We start from the raw sequence: 18,535 nt of genomic DNA, 5'->3' as shown, positions 1-18,535 counted from the left end.
AAGGGTTTTATTGGGGTTGTTGTTTGTTACTAAGCACAAAGCTACACAAAAGGCTATCTGTGGTCTACTTATCACGAGTATCGAAACCCGGTTTCTAGCAGTATAAGTCCGCAGACATACCACTGTGCCAGTGGGGTGCGTTTTATTAGGGAAGGGTGGTGGTGGTCAATTTTTAACCAGAAATGTGTCTTGGTTGAATTTTCTTAAGATATATCTTAATACTATAACATAAGTAGTGTTTTAACAGAATTATGTATTAAGACGGTGTTCTATGTAGCGTTTTACAAGATATAAGTTAGATTTTCATACTTTATATACACTTGTTTACTAGAGATGTATTATGTAACATGTAGCATTTTCTCAGCATAGGCGATTTATTTTCACATTATTTTATAACAGGATGTAACGCGTGCTGGTGTCTTAACAAAGGAGATGCTTGTTTTCACGTGCTCTTATAACAGGATGTAACGTGTAGTAATGTGTTAGCACTAGAGATGTTTCACATGATTTTATATCATGACGTAACGTGTAGTAATGTTTTAGCACTAGAGATATTTCACATGATTTGATATCAATACTTAAAGTGTAGTAATGTGTTAGCACTAGAGATGTTTCACATGATTTTATATCATGACGTAACGTGTAGTAAGGTTTTAGCACTAGAGATATTTCGCATGATTTTATATCATGATGTAACGTGTAGTAATGTCGTAGCACTAGAGATGTTTCACATGATTTGATATCAATACTTAAAGTGTAGTAATGTTTTAGCACTAGAGATGTTTTACATGATTTTATATCATGACGTAACGTGTAGTAATGTTTTAGCACTAGAGATGTTTTACATGATTTTATACCATGACGTAACGTATAGTAGTGTTTTAGCACTAAAGATGTTTCACATGATTTTATATCAATACCTAACGTGTAGTAATGTTTTAGCACTAGAGATGTTTTACATGATTTTATACCATGACGTAACGTATAGTAGTGTTTTAGTACAGGAAATTATTTTTTCAAATTATTTTATAACAGTAGGTAACTTTTAGTGTCTAAACACAGATGTTTGTTTTAACATTCTTTCGTAAGCGTAATATTTTTTATGGTAAAGTTCATTTAAAAATTCCGATATTTATGTTTTTATGTATGCTCTTACATGGAATTTTATACATCCTGAAGATCCCACTATCTGATATAAATTAACATTACAAGACCAGCTGCTAAAGTGCCTCCCCCCTTATTTGATAACGGCAGCACAGATAACAAACGTTATATAAATAAAATATTGTTTTTTAACCCAATGTAGCTGGTGGATTTATAATGTTATATGGAATTTACTTTGCAAGCTATTAATATTAAGGTTTAACATATCTAAAGGAATTTTAGTGGAGAGAATATGCAACAGTTAATCATTTAAAGTGGTGCCTTTAAATGTAACGTCAAGTTTTCATTTTCTCTGTTTGTTTTAAATAAGTTCTTCTATTTATAAAATTGAAATATTTATAGTAAACATTTTTAATTAAATGGAATGTCTGATATATTGATTTTTAACTATTTATTTCAAACTCGTGTTTAATCTTGAAGTAATAGGACTTTGAAATTTTCACAATTGATAAGAATGGAAAATAAAACGTTACTTGAAAGACCACTTCTGTTCTAATTTATAATCGTAGTTCATACATCATGAAAGCACATGATTTGATAATAGGAAGAAAAGTAAGATTTCAGAAATCTAACTTATTCACAAAAATCGCATGAAATATAATTGATTCGTATTGAAATTTTCTGACTTTTCACCGCCGAACTATGCACATAACTTGTTTACTTGAGTAATAAAACTAATTTATAAAAACTGCAGCATACTAAAATATGCATTTAAAATAAGAGTAATCTTCTTGGGGAATTTGAAAAGTTAAAGAATAATACACAAGTTCTATAATATTGTAATTTATCTCTTAAGTTTTAAGCTCATGTGAATCTAATGTTAATGCATTTTTGATGCATTTTGTTCTTACCAGTATCTTTCTACTTGCTGTCTTATAAATGTTTTAGTGTTATTTGATCAGATCAATGCTATATTTTGTTCACTGCTAATGCTTTAACTTAAAGAAATAAAACCCCTTGGGAACTAAGTGTTCAAAAAGTTAAGTGTCAGTGACATCGAGTTAAATTTTATTTATAATATTCCCTAAGTACATAAGTGTTTATAACGGAAGAAAAAGGTTTAGAAATAACTTTCACATTGGAAAGTACCCTTTCCCCCACTATTATGTTAACATAGTATTTTGCTTTACGCGTTGTTTCGAGTTAAGCCAATATTACTTGTAATTGTCTTCCGGACTCGTCACATGGGTAAATGAACGATGAAATGAAAAAAAGAAGGCCTGTTCTCTAATTATGCACAAACATAACTGTGTAATATACAGATATCTATAACTTAGTATATTAATATACTTGTACTTCTGTAGAAAACAATTAGCATAAGTTTACATGTTTAGTTGTAATTTACAGATGAGGAAGGTGATCCCAATTTTGAACTGCATTGCTTCTGCACTTGTAGGTAGTCCCATACGCTAGAAGGCTTGGTCCAAGATTTACCTATTTTCACACCTGGCCGACTTGCTGGATAATTTATTAATGTATTTCTGGCAGGTTGGTTATATTTGATAAAGTCACAAACTATACTTTTCGTTTTATATTAATAGGTTTTCTTGATGATGTGATTGCTGTGGTATTCTGGGACGTTCTAATGGTGATTAGGATATCATTATAATTCTAAAAATCGTTAGTTATTGGTAAGAATCGCTTTGAATGAAGACGTAGTGATTGTCCAGCTAGTAAAACACTATAAGATGACTTGCAAGAAAAAGCTAAATGTTATTATTCAACTTCTTCATCTTTTGAATTGATCACGTGCTTGTTGATTATCATGAAATATAGTATTGTTATTTCATTGAACACTTCGTGTCAGTCCTTTTACATTTATAGTCGAACTAGCTTATGTACTGTGGATTACAAATCTTAGTAAGTACCCTGTAATTGTAATTATTATGAATAATTTTGGTGATGTGATGAAGAATTTGTTTTTACAGAGCTTAAATTCGATATGATGTCCTGTTTCTCTTTAGTACGCTCCTAAATCCTAATTTAGAAATTTGTTAAAATGGAAAAGTCTTTTCCAGGCTGCAAGCTGAATGACTTATGATAAAGAAAGAAATAGGTAGATAGTGGAGGAAAGAAGAGGTCTGAATGTCTAATTTAAGATAATTCCTCTCCTGAAAGTGAGTTGTTCTCCTCTCCTGCAATTTGCTGGGATCGAACCAACTAGCCACGTCGTTGAGTTACAGTTTGGGGATTCTCGAACTGTTGACTATGTTCGCTTTTCTTGCACGTCTAAAAGTTATGTGAAAATAGGCAGGCAACTGGAAATTATTGAGAGGACTATGAATCTTGCTAGTCTGAGATCTCGTGGGTTGCTTCTACAAGGACCTCAGATTTTCAAGATCCATTGTATCTGAACTTCATAGACACCATTGACTAATAGGAGATTGCAGATACTATTGGAGAATAACGTTCTTAGCTGTAGCTAACTTACCACCAGCTGCGGTGTAGACATCTCAAGAATAAGATGAGAATCAATGGTGAAGATATTAACTCTCTCAATGAGAAACTTGGGATGATAGAGCCAGAATTTTTCAAGAGATCTGAGTTAAAGCACTAGAGAAGATTGTGACATGTTCATCATGGTAATATGCCGCTCTACTGATCAACTGTGAGAGTTATACTGGAGTTTTTTACTGGTAATACCTTTATGTTTTTATGGGTATCTTGTTATGTACTGTAATTGGCAGCGTGGACAATTTTCCAAGTTGTGTGAATATGTCATATTTTATATGCGTATATATTTATTTAATATGTGATGTTGCTCTATAAACCTATGTGGTAACATATATATATTATTAGATAGTATATGTATTTGTTGAGGTACGTATATAGTAGTACATGATTGTACATAAACATAGAATATATTATTCAGCAAAAATATAAATTTGTTTCGAGAATTTTAAAAATTTAGCTTGCATCATATCAAGGGAAACTATTGGGCATAATGTTTTTGTTGTTGTTAGTGAATAATATGTTAATTTTTAAAAGTTTAAGTTTATAATACTAGTGGAAAACTTGCTGTACCTAGTGATGTTTCTGGAGGCTATGTTTAATTCAGCAGAATTGAAATATCATGAGTTTGTGAACTTATCTAAATGAAACTGCTGATTTTTGGCTTATATCACACTAAAGGAAGAAATGGTGCACCCAGTGTTTCATTTGTTTTGAACTGGAATATGAAATATTTATAAGTTTGCTTGTTTTTTGAATGCTTCTCGATATTATTTTTTGTTCAAATTACATTTTATTCCAAATTAGTGTGGACTGTTGCGTGTTAATAAAACTTTCAAGTTTTACTGAGTTTGGGACAGGACTAGGGGAAAGGTTAATTAGCCAACCGATGGGCTAATCTTGTCTGACCAAATAGGAGGGAATTTCACCATCATTCTTATAATACACCCAAACCAGGGCCCCAAAGTATGAATAACGCTTTTTGCATCATCGGGTCGTGAACCATGAACTTTTGAATCCACAGTCCAATTACGCTAACCAATAAGTTGCACATAGCCCTATCGACATAAGGAAGTCATTATAGCAGCTGCACCTTCCTCTAGAAATAGAACAACCAAGACAAACAAACAATGGAGGAATAAAGCTCACGTGAATGTGAAACAGTAGCCATGCTACTTTGCGATGGTTGTCACAGATAATAAACGGCACAATAAAGAGTCTGGTATTATTCCCAGAATTCTGAGCTTAAATGTTGAGTGTAAATATGCTAGGACTTTCCTTTCAGCATATGGTAGAAGCACTACTGATGTTTTATTGCTTGATATACTGTTTCAGAATCTTTACAAGAAAGATTTAGTTGTGATTGCTCATGTTAATCCGGTTGACCTTATACTTTATACTTATTTTATCTTCTTTTTTCCGTCTATTACATGAGGATACATATTCGAATTCTTGTGATCCAGTTTTTGATCGTTCAGCACACAGATAATGTGAATCGCGAATGGAGTTTTGGTGGTTTGGGGATAGATTCCTTTCTGTCTTAAAGAGAGCTAATTCGTTTTTGTTTTGGAAGAATGAAGATCCTTTGTGGAAATATCGTTTTTGTTGGCTACATTATTCACTCTGATGATTCTGTTTGTTTTGCTTTATTCAATGTTTATAATTAAATACAGTTTCTATTAATTACGCTCAGATTAATACTGTTAATCATTTATTTTCTTTAGTTTCAATTTATAAGTCAATAATTTACCGATAGATGATCATCTTCTCTTCTTAAGTGAATAAAATGTTTTATTTCAACTACACCACCGCGTCTGTTCATTTTAATTCAATTACTACAGTAGTAGCATAATGTTTATCCGTAAATTAATTACTACACAGGTGAGTAAGCTGACTTGTAAGAAACATTGGTGTTATTACTCAAAACCTTTGTTCCTTGAACTGTTGGATTGTGTTTGTTAATAAGTGCAAAGCCACACAATGGGTTGTTTGTGCTGTGCCAACCACGGGTATCGAAACCCGATTTTTAGCGTCTTAAGTCCAGAGACTTATTACTGAGCCACTGGGGAAGGGGACTTGAACTAACAATGTGCTAGTGGATTTTTGTGAAATATAGGTTTTTGTTTATTCCAAAATTTGTTCAGGCCGAATTTTTATCGGATCGAACTTATTTACATATTTCACGGTTTTAAGTTTACCTTAAAATATTACAGACATTGATCCGGATAACATGATATGACTATTAGTAACACCATGACTTCTTAATATAAAGATTAAATTTTCATTATTCCTATTATAGAGTAATGATATCTTTGGAATACATGGACAAAACAGTCGTTTAGTCTGTGAAGAGTTAATGAAATTTAATATAATATTTTGCAATTGAGTGGATTATTTTCTTAATTTTTGTCAAATGCTGATATTTTAGAGTCAAAAGTATTTTTTTTTCGATTTAAGCTTTGTTCTACGAAACTGCAAGAACCCAAATATATACTTCAACATCTTTCTGTAATAAAATTACAGAAAACATTTAGTTTGAGCATGGCTATTAAGCTGATAATACTAGTATATTAGTAGATGTAGAAAAACATAAATAATAAGATAAACTGGCACACACGTTTAGAGTTTAAAAGCGTTCAATTCTGCCTTCCCATTTAAAACATATCTACATTACAACTTTAATTATGAATATGCATTGAGTACTTTTTAATATTTATCCCGGATTTTGCAAATTAAAAAGACTTGTCTTAATGTAAAAAAAATAAAACATCTGTCTTTCTGTACAGCTGATTTACAGAGAGCAATACAATAATGCGTAGTTTGTATAATTCTACGGCTGAATAAATCATCCGTTCCCAGCATTCCTCTAAACATGTTGCTTTTGACAGTTCTAAAACTTAACGTTAGGTGTCGCCTCTTTTCTTAGCAATCTCCTCTGTTAAGGACAGATGTGGAACAGTTGGGCTTAATAGGAATAATAAAGACATATTTCGTCATGTAACAAACACTTTAATACTTTACTGGTATCCAGAGTACAAAAAGCAGACATATTTTAGATGTTTAAGACAAAAAAAAATTAAACTTAAAAACAATTACTCGAATCATAAAAAACATTGCACGTGAAATAAAACTATTCTTTAACACATCTTCTTCTCTGTTCTTGTCATTCCTTATTAAGAGATTATTAGTAATACAATTATATAATATTATGATTTTATAACACTTTCCAGGTTTATATGACTTAAACAGGTCAAGCCTAATAAATGTTCTAAAAAAAAGGCGACTGGAACCTTAGTTTTTATGCCTATTATAATACACCATTTGTAGTAATTTATAACTGACCATGTATGTTCATTATACCTTACAATTTTTTTTCTTAAGTCTCTTAATAATAGTTGGAATATTTAACTTGGAAAAAAGCCACAACAAACACGTTCATATATAGAAACAAATGAAATACTTTGAAATTTGAAGTCAAGACCAGTCCTTGCTTAGAATGAATAAAAGTATAATGTAATAATAATTATGGTTTACATCATACAAGTTGGCAATGCATGAATATTTTATAGACAAAGTTACATTGCAACAAGACTGATAATTTTAATCACATTATTATTTACTAGTCTACCATAGGTTTCCAGAGACAAGATATGATATAATTTCAAATAAACCACACCAGTGGCGGTATATTACGATATTTAAATTTAGAGGTATGTAGGAAAAGTTGCAAATGGATTAATTTCCGACCAGATAGTGTAGTCACGTGTGTTAAAATTTCCAGAAATTTAGTGTTTAATTTCTTCATTGCTTGAACATGATGCAGCTTGTAAGTAAACATTTACAAAGTTGATCAAAGATCCTTGCGATCATTTGAAATTGGCAGATTCAGACACGGAGCAATATACTGTGCACTGCTGCACCCATGTTCACCTGTGCTGATTTGTTCTGCTACGACATGGCTAACTTCAGCGACGGTTTCAGTAGGCGTCAGTGGTCTGCCTGTAGTTGCAAGTTCAACTTGTCTTCATATACCAGAACACTGGAACAAGGCTCTCTACAGATGTTATACTCTCTAAGGTATTCCTTGATGGTTGCCTCTGCACTGCATCCTTTGGTGTAATAACATTTCACTAGCTCACTTCTCTGGACACTTGTCTGTTCCATGTTAATTGAATGAGCCGCACTACAATAAAAAGACTCATCTATACCCATGAGAAATATGTAAAATAAGTCATAGTGGCACCCCTGGCGGCAACATGCTACAACTGCAGCATTTTCATTTGAATAATATGCTCAGTAACTCTATGCAAGTTCACATTCCTATGTGGTACCGTTTGTGAGATTTGTTTCATTTCTTTGGAAGTTCGCGCAAAGCTACACGAGGGCTATCTGCGCTAGCCGTCTCTAATTTAACAGTGTAAGACTAGAGGGAAAGCAGCTAGTCATCACCACCCACCGCCAACTCTTGGGCTACTCTTTTACTAATGAATAGTGGGATTGACCGTCATATTATAACGCCCCCACGGCTGATAGGGTGAGCATGTTTGGTGGGATGGGGATTCGAACCCGCGACCCGCAGATTGCGAGTTGAGCGCCCTAACCACCTGGCCATGCCAGGTCGTTTGTGAGATATGACGCGCCAAACTGTGACACCTTCTGTGTGACCATTTTTCACCCTGTACAAACAGAAGTAATAACTTAAACGGATATAAGCAGCTTCACAAAAAGGGACGATCTAATGTTTTATAATTTTATTTCATGGTAAACAACATTACTTCATTTTACTTATGGTCTAAAACGTTTTATGTAAAATGTCAGCAGCGGAGTTGCGAAAACAAGAAAATATGAAACGTTTTATGTAAAATGTCAGCAGCGGAGTGCGAAAACAAGAAAATATGAAACGTTTTATGTAAAATGTCAGCAGCGGAATGCGAAAACAAGAAAATATGAAACGTTTTATGTAAAATGTCAGCAGCGGAGTGCGAAAACAAGAAAATATGAAACGTTTTATGTAAAATGTCAGCAGCGGAGTTGCGAAAACAAGAAAATATGAAACGTTTTATGTAAAATGTCAGCAGCGGAGTGCGAAAACAAGAAAATATGAAACGTTTTATGTAAAATGTCAGCAGCGGAGTGCGAAAACAAGAAAATATTGAAATGTTATTATACACTAGTTTCCGGAAGCTTGTGTTGGGTCAACAAAAGATAACGTGGTTAAAATTATGATCAGTCTTCTTATGATGCACCTATTACCTATTCAAGGATCATGCTTCGCCAGCTTAGGCGTTGTACACCATGATGTATATATCTCGTAAACGACTCACATAAATAATGTTTCAACTAAGACATGGATTAGTCGGCCATATAAGTCTTATGCTGAGCGAAGAGTCTCGTTGAGAGGGGCGTGCAAGAAACAAAATGCAGTTAAAGTGACATTATAGCTCTTTTAGTGAAAGCTCATATTGGGCTAATAAAAGGAATAATGTGAATGAAATTACTGTCTGTTTTATCTTGATGTAGTAAATAAACCTACATCTCAATTATATCTAAATATCATTAAAATTCACGAACTCAAAGCATATGTCTACATAAAATAATAAATAAATAACATGAAATACCTTATCACGCAAAAAGTGACTGTTTAGTGTTTCAGATGTATATTTCCTTGCTAATCGTAACTGTATCTTTTCATTTCAGGTCTATACATTTAGGGATTTCATACAGTGTTTAAATGTTTATAAAACTGCCTGGGATACGAAGATTGTATTCAAATGCAAAGTATTTTAGCGGAGTGTTTTTTTTCCTTTCAAGTTTTTGCGGATTTTTCATCTGTTTGGCGAGTCTGTCATGCTTTCGCCTTTCTGCTTATCATGTATAGCTTCACATCCGTATTGTATGTTTGTTTGTTTGAAGTTAAGCACAAAGCTACACAATCTGTGCTCTGCCCACCACCGGTATTAAAACCCGCTGAGGGGGGGGGGGTTCGTCATCCATATGTCGTAGTTATAATAATTTTAGATATAAACAAATGAACAAAAACCAACTATATAACATATGATATTAATATCAATGTTTAGACTATTTATCCTTAAATATTCATCGTTTGTCTTTAAGAAACAACATCCATCTACGACTACTGCCAATGAACGGACTACGTGATAAAGTGATGCTTAGTTAAATTTAAAAAATACGCAATTTTATTAACTTAGCGTTTATGAATTTCTTCAAACAAATCAACGATTGGTCGTTGAAGGTTTAGACTCAACGCGATTTATCTGCATCGTGTAAAGAAACACGGAAAAGGTATTCTTGAATTCAAGTATAGGTACTGCTCCGACATGAAACCCAAAGTAAAACATATTTCAACCATATTCAAACGTCAATGCTCTGTCCAACTAAATTATAGATTATCTTGACAATTTGAATCACTATTGAATTTTATGGCATTTAAAAAATGGTCTTTTTGGATCAGTCTTTGTTGGTAATAGATTTATACCATGACACTATCTTTGCCACTCTTCAGTGTTGGGTTAACACAGTCACTCTAAATGGGTTCTGCAGGCTGTGACTGTAGTAGTTTTCTTTTTTTTTACTATTTTATAATACATTCTTTCAAAATATATCCAAATTTATTTGTAGATCTGAACTTAGCATTCTATTTTTAGAAGTTTTCTTTCTCCTAAATGTAACCATTATCTTAGACTGTCACAAATTTCAAATGTATGGTTTGTTATGCTTTAGTGGCCAGCAATTAGATTTTGGCATGTCAGAGAATCTAAGATATGATTAGTGTAAGTGAAGAATATGACTCTTTTTTTACTTACGTTTCTATCTAGTTGTAAAAGTGAAATAACCAACTTTCTCCTGTTATCAGCGGAGTGCAGATGTGTTTTAGTCTGTCTACTCTAAAATTATTGTTTCTTGTGATGAAGTAACATGATTTGTATATATCGAGTCGACCAGGTAACATGTAGAAATAAAGTGTTTTTATTTTATTTGTGTGATTCTCGTCATCTCGATCGTTTTAGTATTACAACCTCATTATTTGACATTTAATTCTTAAACATCTTCCACAACGTCCAGTCCTTCTACTTGATTAATCACGGCTTTTACTGCTTCTTAACAGCTCACCTGCCTACAGCTAGTTCCTTAAACTTATAACATACAACAATTTTCTGGATTGATGAACACAGAGATACCACACTGTCAAACTCAGGCCAATATAAACGAAGCAAAAGATGACTAGCAGGATTCATAGCTCCGCATGATGTTGTTCTTTTCATAGTCCTTCATATCTTAGTTTAGACACTTTTAAAACATTATGAGTGCTCTGTGCTTTACATTAAAGGCTGTGATGAATGTCTTATCGGCTATAGTCTCTGATAAGTGTGACAGTCCTCCATGGGGGATTCAATGCTGGACGTTCTACTACATTTTAGAACATTTATATATATATATATATATATTAAATATCAAAGTACCCGATGTAAACAGTAGGCTCAGGAAGCGTTTTGAAAAGTATAAATAAAATACGAACAGAAAAGAAAAGCTCAGAAAGAACCTATCACAATGAAAACAAAATATACATTTGTAAAACTTACAAAATGAAACTTGTGTTACATTTCTGTGGCTACAAGCCAGCTTCTAAGTGTGTATTATAAAATGTAATTTGCTGCTGGAGTTAGAGAGAGAGAGAGAGTATCTTGCAGTATCCCACAATCCTAGATTATTTACATAAATGAGCATATTCATTATACATTCAATATATCTGATTAAAAATATTTTATTTTCTAGTAAGGGTTAAGTTTAGCTTTTTTTTTTCAATTGTGACATATGCAACTGAACTAACTATCCGATTCTGTCCAAACAACACAGAAACTAAATATAATGAGATTAACTACTATATAGAGCGTAATAGTTCTAAGAAATATCATAGTATTTTCCTGACAACATATACGGTACCCGTCTTTTGTTCAGGTTATGAACTTAAATAAATGTGTGGGTGGATTCCATGATAAATAACACAAAAATCTTAATTTTCATACAATTTATTTATAACATAACATATTGTTACACTATACATTATTACCCCACCAAAAGTTTTGTTTAAGCTATAATAACTCAATATTTATATATTTGGGATATAAATGGTATACACTGTGTGATGGTTATGGTGACTTTCTCGAAGTAGCGGTAGGTGTGCTTTCTGTTACCCGCGTTCAACAGCCAGGTCCTTCCATAGTGTTTCACGTTATTAATTAATTGGCGGTTATTGGCAGAAGAAGTGTTTTACAGGCCGAAGTTGAAAGGTCACGTGTCAAAGTAGGAGTATAATAGAAGTGTTAAAAGTTGATCTAAGTGATGCTAAGTAACTGAGGATATTCTCTTTACGTAATACACGACAATCTCATATAGATAACCCAGCTATAAGAACAAGTGTGAATGCAAGATAACCATTAACATAAAGTGGTCTCAACAACAAGTGTGAATGCAAGATAACCATTAACATAAAGTGGTCTCAACAACAAGTGTGAATGCAAGATAACCATTAACATAAAGTGGCTTCAACAATAAGCGTGAATGCAAGATAACCATTAACATAAAGTGGCCTCAACAATAAGCGTGAATGCAAGATAACCATTAACATAAAGTGGCCTTAACAACAAGTGTGAATGCAAGATAACCATTAACATAAAGTGGTATCAACAACAAGTGTGAATGCAAGATAACCATTAACATAAAGTGGCCTCAACAATAAGCGTGAATGCAAGATAACCATTAACATAAAGTGGCCTCAACAACAGGTGTGAATGCAAGATAACCATTAACATGAAGTGGCCTCAACAACAAGTGTGAATGCAAGATAACCATTAACATAAAGTGGCCTCAACAACAAGTGTGTAGTTGCTGAAAAATCATTTCTTAGGAGAGATAGCCAAACCAAAAGGCTGAAGTGAGCTTTAGAAGTAAAACAATGGAATATGTAGAGCTGGAGTAGCATGCTCTTTACAGATGAATTCAAATTGAAATTGTTTGGAGACAACAAAAATATCGCTTACTGTCGCCAAACATTTTAAATTTAGCGACGATCAACAATAGTTTTACTAATGTCAGAGAAGAGCATGGCATCACAGTTAACGTACAACATTGACAGTGGACCATGTTGGGTGACCAGCACAAGTTAAATTGCGTCTCAACCAATGGTGTTGAAAATCTACATAAAACTGATGTTACCCTGACTGCTAACAGTTGCATAAATATCATTATTCACCATGTCATTTCCTCAGGAACAAGACCTGCTGGACAGCGATTTGTCTTTTAGTGAGGAAATGTAGTTAAGTGAAACCTGGAAGAAAAAAAAAGAGGTCTATGGAATACTCAAAACCATGGCTTAGCCTGCACAATGTCCTGGTATTAATATTGTTAAGTCTGCATGAGCTTAAATGAAAACTGAGAAGGTCAAACAGTAAACAAACAACTTGCCTGAAGTGTATGGAGTAATTCAAGACATTTGAAACAATATTTCACAATCATACATTCATGAACTTATGGTAAGATAAAAATAAGATGTATTGATATGCTTAAAGAAAATATTAGTGCATTGCACCACTTACGTTCTTTTCATTGAAAATTTAGTTCCAATTACTCACCGGTTGTGACTTTTGTTTCAGTATCAACCGTGTGTTTATATAATTATGTCCAATATTGAAATTATTCAATTTTTTTACAAAATATTGATAAAATAAACGTGCATGTGCGCTTAAGACCTGTAATAAAAAAACGATAATCTAAATAAGTTATCCAGTTCTATAAATTTCTCTGTCTACTTGATATGGATTACAGATAATGCAGTGGTTTGTAATTTAGGATTTAACTATGAACTACTTTTAAAATGGAGTATTTTAACCACTTATTAGAAAAATGGTCAAATTTTACGAGTCTTAGTTTGAAGAAAATAAAATGCCCCTAGTGGCTCAGCGGTAAGTCTTTAAGATTATAACGCTGAAAACCTGATTTCGATACCCGCGATGGGTAGAGCATAGAAACCTTATTTTGTGGCTTTGTACTTAACAACAAACAAATAAACTAGTGCTAAAGATGAATTATAGGTTATCTTAAGACAATGCAGCCAATAAATATACTAATTTACTGCTGTTAAAGTAATATGACTGATGAGCAAAACACACAAGACAAGTCTACTCAAAGGAAATTAGAACAAGAACTTTATACATTAGAAAGCTGGAACAAGGCTTTTGATTTGGAAGCTGAAAAAGAGACTTCAGTGAAAATAAGCACAGAACCAACCACCAAACTGAATATCTTTTTCACAGCCAAACAGAAACAAAGAGTGGCAAATGTACAATCTCTCTACTTTAATGTGGTAGTTTCACAAAAGATGAAGTCAAAGGGCTGACCACTGCAGGCACAGATGATATCAAGATAGCACTCTATTTGATTATCCTTGAAATAAAACCTGCAGCTCTGTGTAACATCTTCACAGTTGTGTAGCACAGATAGGTGTTCCTGTGACCCATAGTGAAACTTAGAGACAGATATATGTTCCTATGGACCATAGTGGAACTCAGAAACAGATAGATGTTCCTATTCACCATAGTGGAACTCAGAAACAGATAGATGTTCCTATTCACCATAGTGGAACTTAGAGACAGATAGATCTTACTGTGATCCATAGTGGAACTTAGAGACAGATAGATCTTCCTGTGATCCATAGTGGAACTTAGAAACAGATAGATCTTCCTGTGACCCATAGTGGAACTTAGAAACAGATAGATCTTCCTGTGACTCATAGTGGAACTAGATACAGATATATGTTCCTATTCACCATAGTGGAACTTAAAGACAGATAGATCTTCCTGTGATCCATAGTGGAACTTAAAGACAGATAGATCTTACTGTGATCCATAGTGGAACTTAGAAACAGATAGATCTTCCTGTGACCCATAGTGGAACTAGAAACAGATAGATCTTCCTGTGACTCATAGTGGAACTTAGAAACAGATAGATCTTCCTGTGACCCATAGTGGAACTTAGAGACAGATAGATCTTCCTGTGGTCCATAGTGGAACTTAGAAACAGATAGATCTTCCTGTGACTCATAGTGGAACTAGATACAGATATATGTTCCTATGGACCATAGTGGAACTCAGAAACAGATAGATGTTCCTATTCACCATAGTGGAAGTTAAAGACAGATATATCTTACTGTGATCCACAGTGGAACTTAGAGACAGATAGACGTTCCTATGACCCGTAGTGGAACTTAGAGATAGATAGAAAAAGCTTGTATTAATAAAGATGCATAAATTTTCAAAAGTTTCAGTGCCATTGATTAACACGGAGTTTTTTGGTCTACTGTATTACCTAATCACAAGAAATGTTACATATGATGTGTGTCATCGCCCAATGTTTCTATTTCTAACATTACAGGTTAATGTCACGTTTCTTCTTTTTTTTTCTGTACTATGTCATTACTGTTTAGCATTACTATATTTGTCAGTTTAAGTAATACGATTAAAGTTATTATGGACATTATTGAGCTCTATTGGTGTTCCAGCTGGGACTGTGCGATGATATATATTTAATTATTATTTCTAACTTGTGAAAGAACGAAAGATATACCAAAGTGAAATTGTAAAGGTTGTATTTTCAACAATACGGGCTAGGGAAAAGACATCAACGCTAAATTATTAAACGAAATAGACCATATAGCTTATCACAGTAACAAATAAATTAATGATTCGAGTAATATTTATGTCGGACTTCGTCCACTATTTTTCAAAGTTTACATCTTTCATATTGATTGGTATATGAAATCAACATCAGTTGTAAAAAAATTAATTTTTCGAATTTAACTCGAATTAGCAAAACCTTACTCGAATTTTTAAAAGACATATAGAACAGTATACTCTTAATAGACATACTTACTAAAGAGTCCCTTATATACTGTTTGTTAACATACAAGAATTTTTTATTGATCTAACGGACACTTTACGTTCATAATTTTTATTCCTTTCTAAAAAGAATCAAAATACTGATTACTGTGTAAAAGCAGAGTACTGAAAAAAAAAAACAGCTTATCGAAACTGTATTGATTTCACGAACAGATGTCAGGGTGAATGACAGTGGTCACAATTTCGACTAAGAAATTTCTTTAGAAAGTTTCCGCCCACAAAATTAGACGGAAACGTGTAGGACAGTGAACATTGTTCTCGATCTACACTGACACATGGGAAGATAGATGAACAGCAGCTAATAATCTGTTCACTATCTGCAGCAGACGGTAATTGTGTAAAAGGTGGCTAGGGTTAGGCGAAACTGTTTCACTTCAGTAAGGTGGCTACTTAGTCCATCGCTAGGAGGCGTCTGAATGTTATTTTACTGTCAGAGGTAATGTAGTTATGCTGATGGAGAGTGACAGATAAACCTCGTTATCTGATTAAGGTTGAGTTGTCGCACACTGAAAGTGTCGTAAACCGGGGAATCAACAGACACACCGGCGACAAAAAGAGACTCACTTTTAAGCAGGAAAATGTGAGAAGTGGGAAGCTTTTATATTATTAACAAGTTAAAAACACAGCGATGTAAAATGCTGTATCATTTGTTAAGAACATTCAGACACTGTATCGTTCTAAGATAATACTTATATAGCATCATTTTATAAATAATTTCCATTATATTGAATTTGTATCTTAATAAGTTGCCCACATTATTTTGTTATTTTTTCGAAATTTCTAGTGCCTTACATATTTGTTTGTTTTGTACTTCTTTATTACATATATACTTCTACAGATTATTGTCCAAGAAGTTTAACAAAGAACACTTTTTATTTACTTTGTTGTCATGCAAATAAAATATAAACAGCATAGTTTGGGTTTGTTATACCTCTTATATTCTCCTCAGTTCTTAAATAATATTTTCCCAAATGTTTTAACAATGTTTTTTCTTTCTTTCAAAAATGCACTTCCTGAGAATTGAGTACATCAATAGCAATATATTCTAGCATTCGAGTATCGTATTAGCTGTTTTCATGGTCTTTAGAAAGTACTTCGATAAAAAATAAATAAACAGACAAATTACAATTTAATACCCGAGTAAATCGAACTACCAGAAGACATATTTTACTTCAGGGGTGAATTGTAAATGAGTGAGAGGTGTCAAATTTAGTCATCTAACATCCAGTGACGTAATGAGTATCCATGGTAGTCCACCTTGACAACACGCAGGTGTTTGTGATGGTTCTGAAAAGGTATGTTTCAAGTGTAGCAGTGATGTTTTTATAGGCGAAGAAAATATTGGCATGGAAAAAGAGTTATACAAAACATAATGATTAGATGGGAAGGAAAATAATTAAATGATTGGCTTAACTCATATAATAAGGTTTTAAATTATTATAAAAATAATATTGCCAAAATGAAACTAACCATAGAGTTTCAGTAAACCATGAAATCTAAACTGTCTTTATAGTTTCAATAACTTACAAAAAGAAGTATCCTAAAACGTTCAATAAGCCACAAAAGAAAGAACTTTTGATTTTCAATAAACCACAAAAATATATTCAGAGTTTCAATAAGTCATAAACTATCCACAGAGTTTCAATAAGCCACAAAAAGAAATATCTTTAAACTTTTAATAAGTCACAAAAGAAATATCGTAGAATTTCATTAACCCACCATACAAAACTATTCTCAGGGTTTCAGAAAGTTATCTAAAAGAAATACCCTCAGAGTTTTAATAAGCGACGAAAAGAAATATCCTAGAATTTCATTAACCCACCATACAAAACTATTCTCAGGGTTTCTGAAAGTTATCTAAAAAAAGTACCATCAGAGTTTTAATAAGCGACAAAAAGAAATATCCTCAAACTTTCAATAAGCCACAAAAGAACCTGTGCTTAGACAGTTTCCAAAAGCTGCCTGAAACATTTTTCAGAAATTATAATAAAGTTTCATAGACCTTTCAGTTATTAAAAAAAATACTATAGTGTAAAGTTATCATAAACCGAATTACTTGGCAAACAAATAAAATGTTAACTTGATATACAATGTTATGCTTGAATCACCTTCATCCGAAAATTCATTATATTTTTAAATGATTACAGGCTGATTAAGTATTTCTCATTCGACGGATAAGTGAGCCAGAGGTCGTGATAAACCGTTCAGCTCCCTCTGTTTTTGATAATTTGAAGCCACCCAAGGTTATTATAAAACCAATTTCTTTACATTTCACTATGTGTTGTAATGGTCTCATTCTTTAGAATTCTTGTCGTAAACCCATAGATGATGAAGAATATTCTTACAACTTTAAATTTTAAATATTAAAAGATACTTTAAATTTTTTTTAAATGGTACATCACCATTTTAGCCTTTTTGTTTTCCTATTTTCAAATATATGATAACAATCAAAGAAACATTCATATATTTTCTGTTACTCTAAGATATATAACATATCCTTAACTCGTTAGAATGATCGTTTATTAAAGTAGTTAGCAGCTATTGGCCTTCCTTACAATTAACTCTTAGATAAAACTCCTCAGCTTAGTGGTTACTTCCAAGACAGGAATTAACAGGACATAGGAAGTTAGTGAATGACCTTTGACCTTCAGAAACTTAACACGATGACTCACAAACGAATAATGCTTATCACGAGCATAATTTTTTAGATGACTAAATGTACGCACCAGGGGAAGTTAAGCCATCGTTAGTAACCCAGAGCTATTGTTAAGCTGCACAAATCATCTTAATTTTGGAACATAAATTACAGAAACAGCCACATAAGTTATAATTCAATAATTCATATCATAAAATTTTAAAGCTTCTGGTTTTTGTTACACCAAGTACCTAACTTTGGGAAACCAGATGTCACAATTTATTAAGTATTTAATAAAACATTCGAATAGAAC

This window comes from Limulus polyphemus, unplaced genomic scaffold (assembly GCF_000517525.1).
Source record: "Limulus polyphemus unplaced genomic scaffold, Limulus_polyphemus-2.1.2 Scaffold262, whole genome shotgun sequence".
Lineage (NCBI taxonomy): Eukaryota > Metazoa > Arthropoda > Merostomata > Xiphosura > Limulidae > Limulus > Limulus polyphemus.
This window is presented reverse-complemented; position numbering follows the sequence as displayed.